The sequence below is a fragment of the Pelmatolapia mariae genome, linkage group LG16_19, assembly GCF_036321145.2.
Source record: "Pelmatolapia mariae isolate MD_Pm_ZW linkage group LG16_19, Pm_UMD_F_2, whole genome shotgun sequence".
Lineage (NCBI taxonomy): Eukaryota > Metazoa > Chordata > Actinopteri > Cichliformes > Cichlidae > Pelmatolapia > Pelmatolapia mariae.
In genome coordinates this window covers 46530420-46545705 of record NC_086241.1, presented here as the reverse complement: position 1 = coordinate 46545705, position 15286 = coordinate 46530420, and positions in this window count along the sequence as shown.

Sequence of the window (15286 nt, the reverse complement as noted above, 5' to 3'; positions counted from 1 at the left end):
CACAATAAAAATAAAAGCATTCACTAACGAATTTATACAAAAATGACCAATCAGTACCAATAATTCAGGACATAAAATGCTGTGACAAAAAATATAACAACATGAAACAAACAAAATTGTGCTACAACAAAGATAATAAAATGAAAACGCATAGAGCAAAAAGATAATACTTTACCACAGATAGCAACAGCAATCCATAATCAACATCATAACACACTTACACAACAATACTTAAGAGGCAACCAACACTTAAAAAAGCCCCTCTAAAGTAACACCATAGATAAAACAATAAAAAAGCAGGCAGATAGAAGGGGAAGCACAAAGCCAAAGCTGCATGCGATGACAAATCTAAAAATCTAAATCAATTATATTAGCCAAGTGCTGAAGACAAAAAAATTGTAAATGTGTTTTCCAGCCTGAGATATTAACTGCGTTAAGTATGAGATGCCTCTGCAGACAGTTCCACCAGCCGGGTTGGAATTGATATGAGAATAAAATTGGAGTGTAAAATGTTATTTTACAGCCAGTAAAGAGCTCATGTGCACAAAAGTGTAGGTTGTTCATTACTGAGCATACGTTGCTTTAAGTCGGACCAAAATAAAATGATGCTGACGGCAGAGCGACTTTTTTCAAATGTCATTTCAACTGCTGTAAACTACACAGAGTCCTTTTCTTCTATTGCTGGAAAAATAAGTTTTTCTTGACTTTATTGTTCAAGGTGCCTTACCTTAGCCATGGCCCGACTGCAGCAGTGTTGTGTTGTGAGTTTTGCTTGGGCAGAAGAATATAAACGCTAAACCTTTTATTCTGAAGCGCTGGCAGTACAGTTAATACTGATCTGTTCTGTTAAAGCACGCTGCAGATTACAGTGTATGCGCTTAATGAACTAGATTGAAATGTAAATGGGGCTCACTTGAAAGCAGCTGTTTAATGTGGAGTCTGTTTGTACTTGTGCTTTAACAAGGACGTCGATTTGAATGACCTTGTATTGAGGCAGCATGTTGTAAACTAGAGCCCGGATGCTGTTGGACATAATTTCCCTTTTCAATGCTGCCAGTTTTGGATCCTAATAGTCCGACACATTTTCTTTAGTTCCTTTTTGCTGTGACATTTAACAGCGTTATTGTCAAGACATAAAAAAACAGCAACCGTGTCAACTATGTCAATTAGAGCCACAACAGAGAGAATGCTTCTGTTTCAACCAGAATCACAGTCTTAGAGGTAGCTCTCTGTGAAAATAAAAGAGCAAACGTGTGGGTTGTTTGTCTCACTAATGTCACTCATTTTACTTTTAAAGCAGGCGCATTTTTGGAAAATGTGCTCTTGAACTAAACCTGCCTTGCGTTAATGGAAGCTGTGCTGCTGGAGGTGCGGGTCTGCAGCCCTCCAGGGATCCTTGATAAAAAGCCATTAGTCTCCTGTGGGCAATACCTGGTACTTTACAGTATATAATGGACTTCACATGCTGGTCGTGTAGCTTTGTGTTCTGAATTTTATCCACCTTACTGGGATTAATCCCTAAAGGCTGATAGATGCTAAATGAATATTTATGACCCCAAACAGTGAGGGTGAGTAGTGAGCACTGAGCCTCCCCTCTCACCACAGGTGTGTCTAAGTGTGTGAGGATGTGTGTGGTTGTGTGCCTCCGAACCGGCCAACATAATCAAATCCTCGTAACATACTTCTAAGCAGAGCACTTTACCGCAACACGAGTTTATCGATTTTTTTTTTTCAGGAGTGAAATGACGCCCTGCTGGACACCAAATTCACTCTGTGGACAACTTTTTTTTCTCTTGGTCTGGGCTGTGTGAGAGCAGAGCTGAGAGGATAGTCAGACATTTTCAACTGCTTTCGATTAAGCTTTAAAGATTATTTCTTATATTGTACTTATTTCTTACAAGTCTTCAGTGCTATTACCGGAAAATCCTTAAAGTATAACTTGTACACATATACTTAATTCTCTTTAAAAACAAAAACAAAAAAACCCAAAATTCTGTTCATTCAGTTCATGAGGCACTTCGTGCACAGTATAAACGGTTTCAGAAGTTTCATCTTCAGCATTTACATTGTCACCATCTTGGTTGCAAAAATAAACAGATGTGGCGAAGAAGGGCAGGTCTGACTGTGACACCCCACACTGATTGGCTAATGACTTGTGACCAGCAAATCAGCCTCATTCCACAGATAATCCTTCATTTTGAAACATGGCTAAGATTTCCAAAACACACTTAATTTTTGTAATCAATATGGCCCAACATGAGTGAGTGAGCCCATAAACTCAGCCGTCAAGACAGAAAGCTGTTGTGTCATCGACTCAGAAAGACCAGAAGTCTTTTTGGTGGTCTTTAGACAGAATTCAGATTTTAGGCACATTTTCTAACCCAGTGAACTGTCCAACCTGTTTATGGTGCCATCCTATGAATTAAGAGTTTTGCTGTACCTAGTGACAAAGCAACAACTCTCAGTGTAATGTTTGCTTTTCTTTTTTTTTGCACTTAACAAATGAAATAAATGGCATTCATTGAATAGTAAGTAGGACTACTCAAAATTTCAATTGGTTCTTAACATTTGGTAACAGCAAAATGTTCTAGCCTGACAAAATTTTCTCTTATAAAAAGCTTTTTGGGGGTCTGCATGTTGGCTGAACCAGCTTTTTTTTCTTGTCCAAATCCATAAACGTAGCGTCTTTTAGTAACTTGTTGATTTGAATAATTTCACTGTGTGTGGTTCTCCTGGTTCTTACTGAGCTGCACAGAGAATTTAGTTTTTAACCATGAAAACTGGTGGTGTCACGCTCTGCCCATCGGGGTATACATGAACACGGAGTAACCTGACAGTGCCTCAGATTTGCATTAAAGTCTTTCTGATGTTATTTTAGGAATCTGGAATGGCTTTCATGCAAATGGTAAAACTCTCCCACACAACTGTCTTTTTGGTGATTTAGGGCACTTCTTGAAATTGATTTTGCTGCAATGCAGTTCAAGCCATCAAGCTAACTCGCTCTTTTTAACATCAGCCGTTTGCTATGGTTGCACGAAATTGCAAATCAGCGGCTGGTGACACTCTCTGTCATGTTTGCAATGAGAAACAGAGAAGAGAGGTAGAGAAGAGAGGAAGCCGAAACAGTATCTAACACCTGCAAATGGAAACTGTCACAGCTTGATAACAAACCTAGAGGAGGTGGAGCAGAATAAACACTAAGCTCTCTAGTGTTGCTGCTTAATGAGGTTTTCAATGATACAATTCAGTGAGATGGAAAGAAGCGACTGGCAGTTGTGAATGTGATTCACAAAGGAAGCCAAATCCTTTGACCTCTGCAAGGATCTGTAAGTCTTAGTGGCCATACATTTTGTTCCTTTCAATGACCGAGATCCTATAGAAGATCATAAATGGAGTCACCGCCACGGCTGGGCGCTCAGCTTCATCTTTGATTTAGTGCAGCGAGACAGGCAGAGACACTGGCGCAGCCTTGCATGACCAGAGGCAAATGAAACAGGAAACTGACCGCCTCATCTTCTCAAGGGTGTCTGTGGATGTCTGAGGTGTGTGGGCGTGTGGTGGAGATCAGGTGGGGTGGGCAGACGCGGTAAGGTTGGGGGAGTATATTTTACTAATGAGGACATACTTGCTGTCACCTATGGGTGTACAAACAGATGATGTAGAAAAATAAATTATGCATCATCATTGCACCCGAGCATGTATACAGCTGAATACTGCAGAGCTGTATAGCCATCTGCTTAGTTACAGTATTGCTATTAAATGCACATACAGGCCTATTGACTGGTGCAAATGCAAAAGATGACAGCATACAGATTGCTTGCTGTCTGCTCACTTTAGCTAGTTACCCATGTAAAGACGTGTACTTTAGAGAGTTTGAGAAAAAATCTATGAGCCAAAGCTGAAAATGTTAAAGGCACCTGACAACCATCAGGACTGCAGCCTTTATTGGAAATGTTAGAGGGGTGGATAGATTGTTAGGACATAAGGAACAAACAAAAGCACACAACAAAGAAAAAAAAAAATTCAGCCACGAAATGAATAACAAGGAACAAAATTTTAGGATTAACCTCAACATGAAGTTGTGGTTGGAAGTTTACATACACTCAACATGGCTATGAATGTCATGGTAATTTTGCCAGAAGCTTGTTGATGACTATCAAAAGCAAGGTCAACTATGTATATATAGTCCAAAAAATAGTCAAAAAAAACTGGACAAGTGGACATTTTTGACACTTTGTTTCCAGCACTGGAGACTGAATGTGTGTATATATGTCACACCATAAATAAACTGTTACAACGGTTATTCTGAAATACTTTTAAAATCTTCCATCCGTGTGTGCTATCTTGCTCCAGATATTAGAAAGCGTTTTTCTCCATCAGTGATCTTGTTAGTAAGATTTATGATCGTCTACTTGTTCAGAAACATAGAAGTGTGGATCTTCCTTTGATATGCACGCATGTTGTTCTAGATACTTACTGCATAAACATCTGCAAAGCGTTATTGGACTGAAGATCAAGGATCTGATTGTCTGCAAACGGAAGAGAAAGGTTAGGGATAAACAGGACTATAAACTCTTTAAACAGCAAATTATGTGGCCCATAGGAAAACCCGTTGCATACCTGATGTCACTAATTTCATCTTTTATTTGAAGATTTTAGAAAGTCTAGTAATAATCAAAAATGAGAGGCAGATTTGTTTTTATTAAACACTGAATGTCTTGAGTCGGAGGTGTTTGGCTGAGGCCATTAACCAGAATGACTTTGAATGATTTAACTAGTATGGAGTGTTTCTCAAGGGGACTCTGAATAGCGTGCCTCCTCCTGAGACCTAACCTGTGATCCTTTTTTTATTACAGGACGACTTTGTGAGAGCTAGGCTACCTGCCACCTTTAACTCCTTGTGCTGGTCACGGTTCACGAGTCCCTAATCCATTAAGGTGTGGGAGGCATGGGCTTCATTACAAACGAAACGGTCTGTGCACATCGGGAGGAGGAGAGAGTGTCTTATTAGAAAAGTGGACTTCTTTGCCTCCAGCTGTACTTTGAGAGTGACAGGAAAAGCCTTCGTCTTCATGGTTCTGCAAGTGGTCCAACTTCATTATATGCAGCAGTGACACTTGAGCCACAAAATGCCAAAAGTCCAAAAAGATGATTTTCCAACTGTGTGACTATGACCAAATGCTGTTTCGTTTAGCTGATGCTTTCATCCAGAGCTTTTTTACGGTCGTCAAACACTGGCGTTAAAAGAACCCTTAACCATGGCAGTCCACATTCAGTTAAAGGATGTTTGGAGCAATTTATTCAAAGTTTGCTGTGGTTTTCTCCTTCAGTCTGTATCAGTTGGACAGGTGCAAAGAATGCTTTTCAAACCATGCAGGTCAGTAACCCTGACAATGTAATACAAACCAGCAGTAGGAGAGAGGTATTAGAGAACACATGATGATATCTTATATCAAACCCTGGAAAGAACAAGATGAACTGAGGGCAGTCGAGTGAGATGCTACTTGTATATTTCTTTATGTATTTTTAAGCTGTGAAAATCATTATTCACAGTAAAAAAAAAAAAAAATCCCTTTTTAAATAAAAATAAAAATATTCCAAAGACTAAAAAAATCATTCACCCTGTGTACAACAGTATTTCACATATTCTGTATCTGCTTGTTACAGCGTTTAAACAAAGCGACAGTATAAAATGCTGACACTGAGTTAAGCATCCAGACCCAAGAAACTGTGTTTTTATGGCTGCGGCATTAAATCAGGCTGAAATCTGTTAGACGTATTGAGCATAATTTTATTCACATCCTCCTGGAAGTCAGCCTAGTGTATTTGTATCTCTGGAAATCTGGGGGATATCCACTAGAATTCAAATAAAGTCAAGATGATTTTAGTGGTATAAACACAGAAAAAAACACACACGTTCAAGTCTCTTATGGTTAGCCATTGTCAGATATATCTCATATTTATTTGGGCTTCCCCTTGGAGAGTTGAGGAAAAACTGTTTAGCGTGATAAGCTGAGACATATGTCAGTCCACAGCAGGTAAATGCAGGTTCATATTCTATCATATTTTTTACAAACTTTGCGATCTTACTTTCTTAGTTTAACCTGTTCATCTCTGGTATAGTGATTTCATTTTGGCTTGAAGTCTAAGCTGTGTTTACCACTACTAGATTTTGAAAATCACCTTTACCTTAATGTCACTGACCTAAGCAGCACGCCTAGTGAAGATGAATATACTCTAATTTCACCGTACAATTTTTGACCAACTCTAATGCGCTCCGATTTCACACGTGCACCTTTTGGACACAATTCCGCATGATTGTAGTCAAAAGTTCATTATAAAAACAAATAGGTGCGATCAGTGTGGCGACACTGATAACGAGGTTCTGCTCCTCATCTCTGTAATGAATGGAATAATCATCTCAGTGAGGCTGCTGTCGAATAAACGTCAGCACTAAACCATTTCTCTTCCACACTTCTTCTCCCCCAATGGGCTCATTAGTGTGCTGCTGAAAGCTGCGCTCCACAGTTATACAACATATTTATTATGTAGTGGAGTTTTTTTTCTGTATTCTACTTATTTGTCTTCTTTGTTTGCACAGCGACGTCCTGCACATTTCACACTAGTGCTGTGATCAAACTCTACTATGATCCACTATATTTAATGTGGCTCTCAGTCATTCTTTTCCCAGTAAGAAATCTATAGAAAAATGACATATGCAGTGGGTTTATTTGTGGTACTTGGATAAGATCCAGAAACTGTTTGTGGGGCTTTATTTTTTTTAAATGTAGAGCAGTTATCATTAACTCATTTAGCTCTTTTTTAGCTAACCAGCCCTAAAACACTGAAGCCAGAATAAAAGCATCTTCACCTTCAGTGTGAGGTTTATGACCTTTTAAAGGTTAGTCGCTTTCAGCACATTCGTCTGACATCAGCACTGTGACGTGAGAACAGAACATCCTCGTTACAACTGCTGTCAACAAGATCTGTGATGCAGAAAACATTGCACAGATGCAGGGTTGGCTTTGCTCAAAAGACACACTGACAAGCTTGAAGTTGCACATCTGGTTGAAGCATGCAGATTCAGGAAAAGATGAAGAAAATGGGCTTGATTTCACAGTAATTTTAGACTATTTACTTTTCGTGCTTTAATATAATGTTTGATGATGAAAAGGTCAGGCATTTTCTTCCTGTTTTATATGCCTGGGATGTACAGTACAGGTAAAAACTATTTAGATAATAACATTTTGTTGCTGTTTTTTCAACAGGGCAGAAGGTTTTAGTGTTATAATGTAAATTGCAAAAGTTTAACAGTCAGAAAGTTATTAATGCAACATATAAAGTAATAAGCCATAAGACATGCAGGTATATTAAACACATTATTGCTTTAATACTTTAATCAGTGTATACTTTAGAAAAACTAACTAACTGTTTTCTTTTGCAGTGCAGTTAAAAGGACAAATGGAATCCAATCTTTAGGAAATCATACCACTTCTTTCTACCTATCTAGCAATAGGTACAGTGAAATCATAGTAATATCTTTTTTTTTTCATTCTCTTAGCTTGAAAAAGTGCCCCAAAATACAGAAAATGAAAACATTTTTTAAAAATTGTACTGTTATAGAGGAGCTACTGGTTTGAGGCTGTTCCAGGTCAGGTTTGACCCATATTAATTCAAATGGCTTTTTTGAAAAACCAGTGTGAGTCAAAACTGTTAAACTGTGCATGCCATGTCTGTTTGTATTTTGTACAGGACAGTGGTGACACAGTTAAGGCAGGACCTTGTCTTTGTTGCGAGAACTGTCCGTGTTCCCATTACAATTGCCCAGGTTCCCCCAGAGACAGGCACCTTCTGGTCTTCTGGCCACTTTTTGGTAATTAGTGATTCTATCCTGGCTGTGGATATGAAGTAGACAAAGTGCTTGAGTTTTAATAGAACCAAATAGAAAAGTGGTGTACAATGGTGCCTCGCTATAACGCGGTTCACCTTTCGCAGCCTCGCTGTTTCGCTGATTTTTTTTTTTTTTTTTTGTGCAATTTTGCATGCTTTGTTGTGTTCTGCGTCCTGATTGGCTGTAGCCAATTGTTAATCAATCTCCTCCGTGCTGTGTCTCCTGTACAGTACAGAATGTGTGCAGTTTGTCAAATTTACGTAAATCTTTGATCGCTAGCAGTGTAACTCTGAAGTGCTGTACTGTATGTTTGTAAGTTTTCTCCCCAACAAACACAACAATGTCGACGAAACGTTTTACACCGCCAAAGGCACCTGCGGTAGCACCCAAAAGGCAGAGGAAGATGCTAATCATCGCACAAAAAGTTGGACTTCTGGATATGCTAAAGGACGGTAGAAGTTACCGTATTTTTTGGATCGTAAGGCACACCGCATTATAAGGCGCATTAAGCGAATCAAAACAGTCAGATAAGTCAAACTTTACTCAACTCATTCTTCTTGCTTCCTCCACTTCCATACCTTTGACTCATTAATGTTGAATTCTCTCGCAGCTGCTCTATTCTCATGTTCTGGACCTGAAAACAGGGTTTGATCTTTGGTTTCATTCTATAATACTGGACTTATTTTTCTACCAAGGTTTGAACTTTTACAGCCTTAAAACATCTATAATAATTGTAAAAAAGAAAGATGGCTATTTCGCAGATTTCACCTATCGCGGGTTATTCTTAGAACATAACTCCCGCGATAAACGAGGGACCACTGTATAAATGTTTGGTCAACAGTAGTTAGGGCTCTAACACACAAAAATGTGCATAAGCATGCTCGCTTATTTCTGACATTGTCGCAGTTATTTATTGTTGTAATTATTTATTGTCAGCAGATTAGATGCAATTCTCCCATTGCAGCTAACAACAAGCCTGCTAAACAACAACAGCTGGTTATAAGCTAATGCTATGTCAGCTAATTTTAGGCTCAAGGGTCCTAAAAATCCCACTGATGAACCATTTGAGTCCAACAATGTTAGAGCCACTTCAAAGGAAGTTTCACTAATGCAGATTAACAGCAGCTAACAGTTGCAAAAACTGCAGCGCTTACAGAAAAGTTCAGGATATCTTCAACAACTCAACTCAGTATGACCGTCATCAGAAAGAAGTGAGCTTCACTGACTCTTTAACACGTATCAGACTCGTTTCACAAAGGTTTACAGCCTCACACTCATGGACACATATTGACAGCTGAGGTAAACGGCAGACTGACAGCTTACACTCACCACAGATGAACGGCAGCTGGGGTTGTTTGTCCTACAGCAGCAATTGGAACGGGTAAGAAAACAGAACTCAGCTGACTGCAATCTGCAATCTACTGACAGCTAGTAGTGAAGTTTTACACGCTGAACCTTTAAAAGGGCTTTGAGTGGTAAGGAAGACTAGAAAAGTACGATTTAAATCTCAGTACACTGCAATGTAACAAAGTACCCTAAAGCCAAATCAGAATCAATTTATTCTATCTAAGTAAGCTTAAAACAGAGAACAGGGGGATCTGGAGGAGAGAACAAATTTTAATGGTCCCAGCAGTTCCAAAAGGTTTTTGTTTTTTGCCATTTTCAATTTCAGTTAAAGACACATTGAAGTCATTATGGCTGTTATGTTTCCATGTCTCAGGTAAAACGGCACGTTGATGTTTTTTCTCCAAAAATGAGTGTTGTAAAACCTTAATAAATATACTCCCCCTGGTCTCTGAAACGTTAATTAAAAATGAATCATCCATGTATTAATGATGGTTATTTATACATTCTGAAAAGATCTGTAGTATAGAATTCCTTATAGAAACTTATAATGAGGGAATTCTTGGCCCAAGTCAAAACTGACCCAGGGCTATTCTGTTAAGGCATGAAATATGAACAGTATACAAGAATTAGATTTATTTCACCTTGCTGTATTAATACAATACAGGGCTGATAGCAAGACTTAACAACAGAAAGCCTTTAAATCTAACTTCAAGCGGTAAACATAAAAATGTTGCACACCACACTAGGCTACTGTTTTACCTTTAAGCTTCAGAATAAAGAACTCAGTCTGCATAAGAAAAACATTTCATTTACAACTTTACATGACACTGAGCAAAGCTTTTCTTTTTCTTAAATCTGTAAAGGCTACTTAATTTTCTTTGGCGTGTTATTCTATCAGGTCTTAAATTAGGACTTAATAATGGTGAGGTGTTGCTTGAATAAGATATCACGTGACAATCTGAAAATAAAGGGTGACCATCGTAGCATAGTAACAAAAACACTGCCACTGCAGAGTAGATGTGAGGAAAATTAATGAGTATTTAAATTGCTAGTGTTGACATTGCCTCAACCCCACACTGCTCCAGTGCAGCTGCTTGGTGTTCACTAGTATGACTCTGTGGTTATACTGGGGAGCCCCAAGCCATGTGTGTGTGTATGTGTGTGTGTGTGAATCTGGATCTGGGAGCTGCTGGAACAGAGCATGCATGCTCAATCAAGTTCCCCAAGATAAATAATATGGAAAGAGATTAGTGCCAGCAGAGATTGTATTTGTATTGCATAAATTTAAATTTGTCACCCTCATATTAAGCAGTTGATTTAAAAAAAAGAAAATGAATTTGTTGAATAAATGAATTCTAAAATTAAATATGAAGTGAAATTAAGGGATTTATGTTGGCTCTGATTACATTTAAATGAATTTTAACAAGCCCACATGATCTCTGTGTTTCCTTCTTTGCTATGTCTTTTGTCGAGATTTGGACCAAATGTAGCCAGTCATGATATGATATACAAGACCAGGACACAATAAGAGCTAATTGGTTTAAAGCTGTATAAAAAAATAGTGATATGACAAGTGGATTTGTCATTTAATAGCCTTTGTGCAGATTACAGAGCTTCTGTTAAACAGTGCAAGTGACAACAGAGTAACAGCAAATGCTAAAACACTGTGTGACGGTGGCACAAATAAAGATATAAAGTCATTAAACAGTCCAAGGAATTTTTGCTTCTGATCAACTGAGGTTAGACTGGAGCAGCAAAAAGTGTAAAAGGTAATTAATACATATTTAGTCTACTGCTGTACTAAAGCACAGCAGCTGTTATTTATTTAATTTCACTAATTGTCAAGTTAAATTACAATGTTGGTGCTAATAAACTGCAGTTTTTGCTCCACACATTTATCAGACAGCTATTTTTTTTAACAAATATTTTAATGTATACAGAAAATGTATCTAGGTTTGTTCCTTTATCATGTTCAGGCTAATTTTTATTAGAATTAATTATTAGAAACTCTTAGAGTCTAAATATAACTTCCACCATTACAGTTGTGTCCATAATTTGTTGTATAAAGACGTATTTTGTAGTGCATCCCCAAAAGAAGTGCAGACTAATTCAAAGCATTTCAAAGGATTACATTGACTGTTTAGGAATTACAGCAATATTTATACACAGGGCCTCATTTTCAGAGGCTCAAGTAATTGGAAAATTGGCTGACAAAGCAGGTTTACGGCCAGTCCTCTTGTTATTTCATGCCAATGAGGCAGATAAAATATCTGAAATTGATTCAAAATGTTGTCAAGGTTTACAGTCAAACAACACCTTCATGAATGGAAATACAGAGGGCTTTGAATAAAAGAAGCGCTACTTACACTGGAAGCAAAAAGGTCAGATTAGCCTTGAAATAAAACAACTAAATGAACTGGCACAGTTCTGTAAAAATAAAGTTCTTTAGACAGATGAAACCAAGATTAACTTGAACTACAATGATGGGAAGAGAAAAGTATGAAGGGGGAGGATGGACACTGCTCATGATGCGAAGCATAACACATCATCTGTCAAACATGATGCAGCCAGTGTTGTGTATGGCGATGTATGGCTGACAGTGGAACCAGGTCACTTAGTGTTTATTAATAAATTCTAAAGTTTAGATTACTCTCTCCTCAGATTCAGTCAAATGCTGCAAAATCGATCGGAAAAGTTTCGCAGTGACCCGAAACAAACTGCAAAAGCAACCCAAGAACTTCTCAAGACAAAGAAATGAGATATTCTTTAATGACCAATTCAGTCACCTGATCTCAACCCAATAGAGCATGCTTTACAGTCACTGAAGGCAAAACTAAAGGCAGAGAGACCCACAAACAAGTAGCAACTAACAGTGACTGCAGTAAAGGCAGCATTTAGTGACATTCAACTTCTCATCAATTACTAAAAACTTTCCCTATAGTTATGTGTTTATCCAATTACTTTTGAGAATCTGAACATGAGAGAGTCCTAAACACTTAATGCAACTTTTTTTTAGTTTTTCAGGTTTTGTTTTTGTTTGTTTTTTTCTCATAGGAAGATGTGTGCTCTTTCATTTTTTTTTTCCAAAAGACTGTTTGAAATGAGCCCAGCAATTTGAAATATGCACTTGAGTTTAAAGTTGAAGTTTACAGCTGCACATATATCTGTCCCTTTCTGTACCCTTCACTCTGCTTCATTTCTTACTTTTCCAGTGGACAAAATTGAAAATGTCCGTAAAACTCACTGCTCAAAGTCACTGCCGATAAAACTTGGAACAAGATATCAGATTTTGGCTGCAGTGTCTCCTCTGGCACAGCGAGGAAAATACTAAAAGCAATAATTCAGTTCTGAAGAAAAGTAGCATTTTTATATTTTTGCTACATTTGCCTGTTTAGGAATTCAGCACCGTTGGCTGCTTTTTAGCTCAGGCTATACCACAGGAAAAACTCAGGCTTGCGTTTAGAAACAAGTTGATGTCTTCTTGCTCCTCTGGTCTGAAAGATAATGTTGCCAGTTAGTAATAACTGATATCAGAACTGGAGGAGAAAGTCCTATTTCCTGAAATGACATCAGGCCCCCTGGCAACACATTTACAGGTTGACTGCTTCTGAAGTGTTTTTGGAGGTGTTGATGCTAAAAAAGTTTCTGATTCTGATTGCAGTTTGATGTAGTAACTTTTGTTTTCCTCTCTACATCTACGTTTAGAGTTAAACTTGTTATTTTAAAGGATTATGTATGTGTTTTCAGACTAAATAATTCCCATAATCTTCAATAATTACTTGAACTGACAGTCATCTAAGAGAGTAAGTCTATTACTTTATGTTTGTCATAGAGACACGTACCAGCGAAGATTTAATTTCTTTAAGAAGAGAACTGAAAAATGTGAACAGTGATCTTTATTTAAAGGCTTGTTTGTCGTCTGTCTTCACATTAAGTGAAGTATCTTTGTTTAACTGCATTTGTCATGTCAAAGGTTGCTGTGACTCAGTGTAGCACTGTGCATCTGTACCAGTGCTGTTCTCTCAGGAAAAGCAAGGCAGGGAGTGTTTGCCTCATCAAATCTAAAAATAGACAAAAATTAAAATGTGCCAAAGCAAACTGACCTTTCTCCTTTCATCTCAGGTACCGCTGTCATACATGTAAAGCTCCTCACCTGTTTCAATCCATCCGTTAAATAATGTTGTGAACACAGTCGCTGAAAGCTGCGCTGATTCCATGCTCACTGGATACTGTAGCTCTCTGTCATACCAGAACAACAATGACTGGAGCTGGGTAAGCTGAGAGGCCAGAAGCTTTTTTCTGGTTTATTTGTCATCCGTAGTGTGGATGAACCTCTGGTCTTTTGTACTAAACTAATCAGAGACCAAGCTGCTGGCTCAGCTTTGACTGCTCTGAGATCAATTACGACCTGAGCTTCGTATGGGAACACAGCTAGCATTAGCAAGTAAACTAGCATTAATGATGTAGCATCATAACAGATAACTTTTGTATTTTTATCCACCTTGGCTAAAATATGTGATGTAGACAAGGTGGAGGGTGAAAAAGTTGTTAATAACTCCTCTAGCGCATTTTTAAGGAAAGTTCTAAGGGTGATGGAGAAGGGACGGCAGGTCCACCCATGTCCATAAAATAGGCAAGTTGGCAAGGTGCAGCCACCTTCTTTGGTGGCACAAATAGTTGCAGAGGTTATCAGTGTCACATGAAAAAAAAACCCACTCTACCTGTTTATAGTACAGCTAAACAAACCAAAGTCCATCAGTGGCTGCATCAGACATCCGATTAATGCTCCACATAGTACCCATTGTTTTTCCTGCCGCAGTGGGACGCAGGAAAGTCGGTTACCTCACTGAAGAGCTGTGGAGCCTGTCACCTGCAGCTCTTCATCTAGACGGCTCATTGCAACTAGTCCTTCTCATGCTTTCCTACACTTCCTTCCCTTTACTCCCTGTGGTATCTGATCCAGTGTTGTCTTGTTGTGTTGGCACATTTTTGATGGACAGTATGCGCATACCTCGCTGACATATACTGTATGTAGGAGACCAGGTTTGTGCACATCTAGGCAAAAACAAAATATCCAGGTGCAAGACAGAAATGACACAAGATGTCATAAAACAGGTACTGTAGAGCTCCATTTTAATAATTTAAGTCCATTTTAAATTATTATTTTAAATGCAGCAATTCAGGCCACAGGACCTTCTTCAGGTATGCGATGACAAGTTAGGAGGCCATTCTCTCTCTCTTTTTTTGACACATGTGGCTTCACAGCACACCCATGCAGGGCATATAATGTGAAGCAGGAGTAGCACTAATATGATGCGCAGAGATAGAACAGTGAGACTGATATTAATGTGATTACATTTATACTGAATTGCATGGATGCATCATTTTCTGAGTGGGAAATTTGGTGCAAAAAGGCCAGGCTTCACTGAAAAGTGCACGCAGTGAGGCAATCACATGTAACTGCTAAGTACGAAGAGGTGCTAATCATGAAACATATGAAAACCCAGTCTGAATCCATGAAAAGCTTTGCAAATTTTAGGTGCTAGGTGATACCTCGTCACAAGTTACACACATTGCAGTGGAAACATTAGTGTCCGTCTCTGTAAAGATAAAAGTCAGTTGAAAGTTAAATGCTACTGCGACATTTGCACTCCATTTCCTCCACACTGTAGTCAAATGAGCACTCATTTAGAAATGATGAATAGCACATTCGTTCTCTGTAATATATATATATATGATAGCGAAGGAGAGCACAAACACTTTTCTCATACGTCCAGTTCATGCATTTGATTGTCGGTAATGGGCTTGTATTCCAGTAAGTTTGAAAGTAATGCATACAGTTTAGTGATTATATAATATGTCCTGCAACTAGTTTACACCCAGTAGACTTGGACACTATAAGCAGGCAGTCTCAATCAGCAGCATGCAGGCAGATAATACGGGCACATGGATTTCTATTCCTGATTGCAGCAAAATGTAGTGCCTTTCATTTAATGAAGCAAATAGCTTGAGTTCAAATGGTAAGGGGTTATTTATTTAGTCATCTCA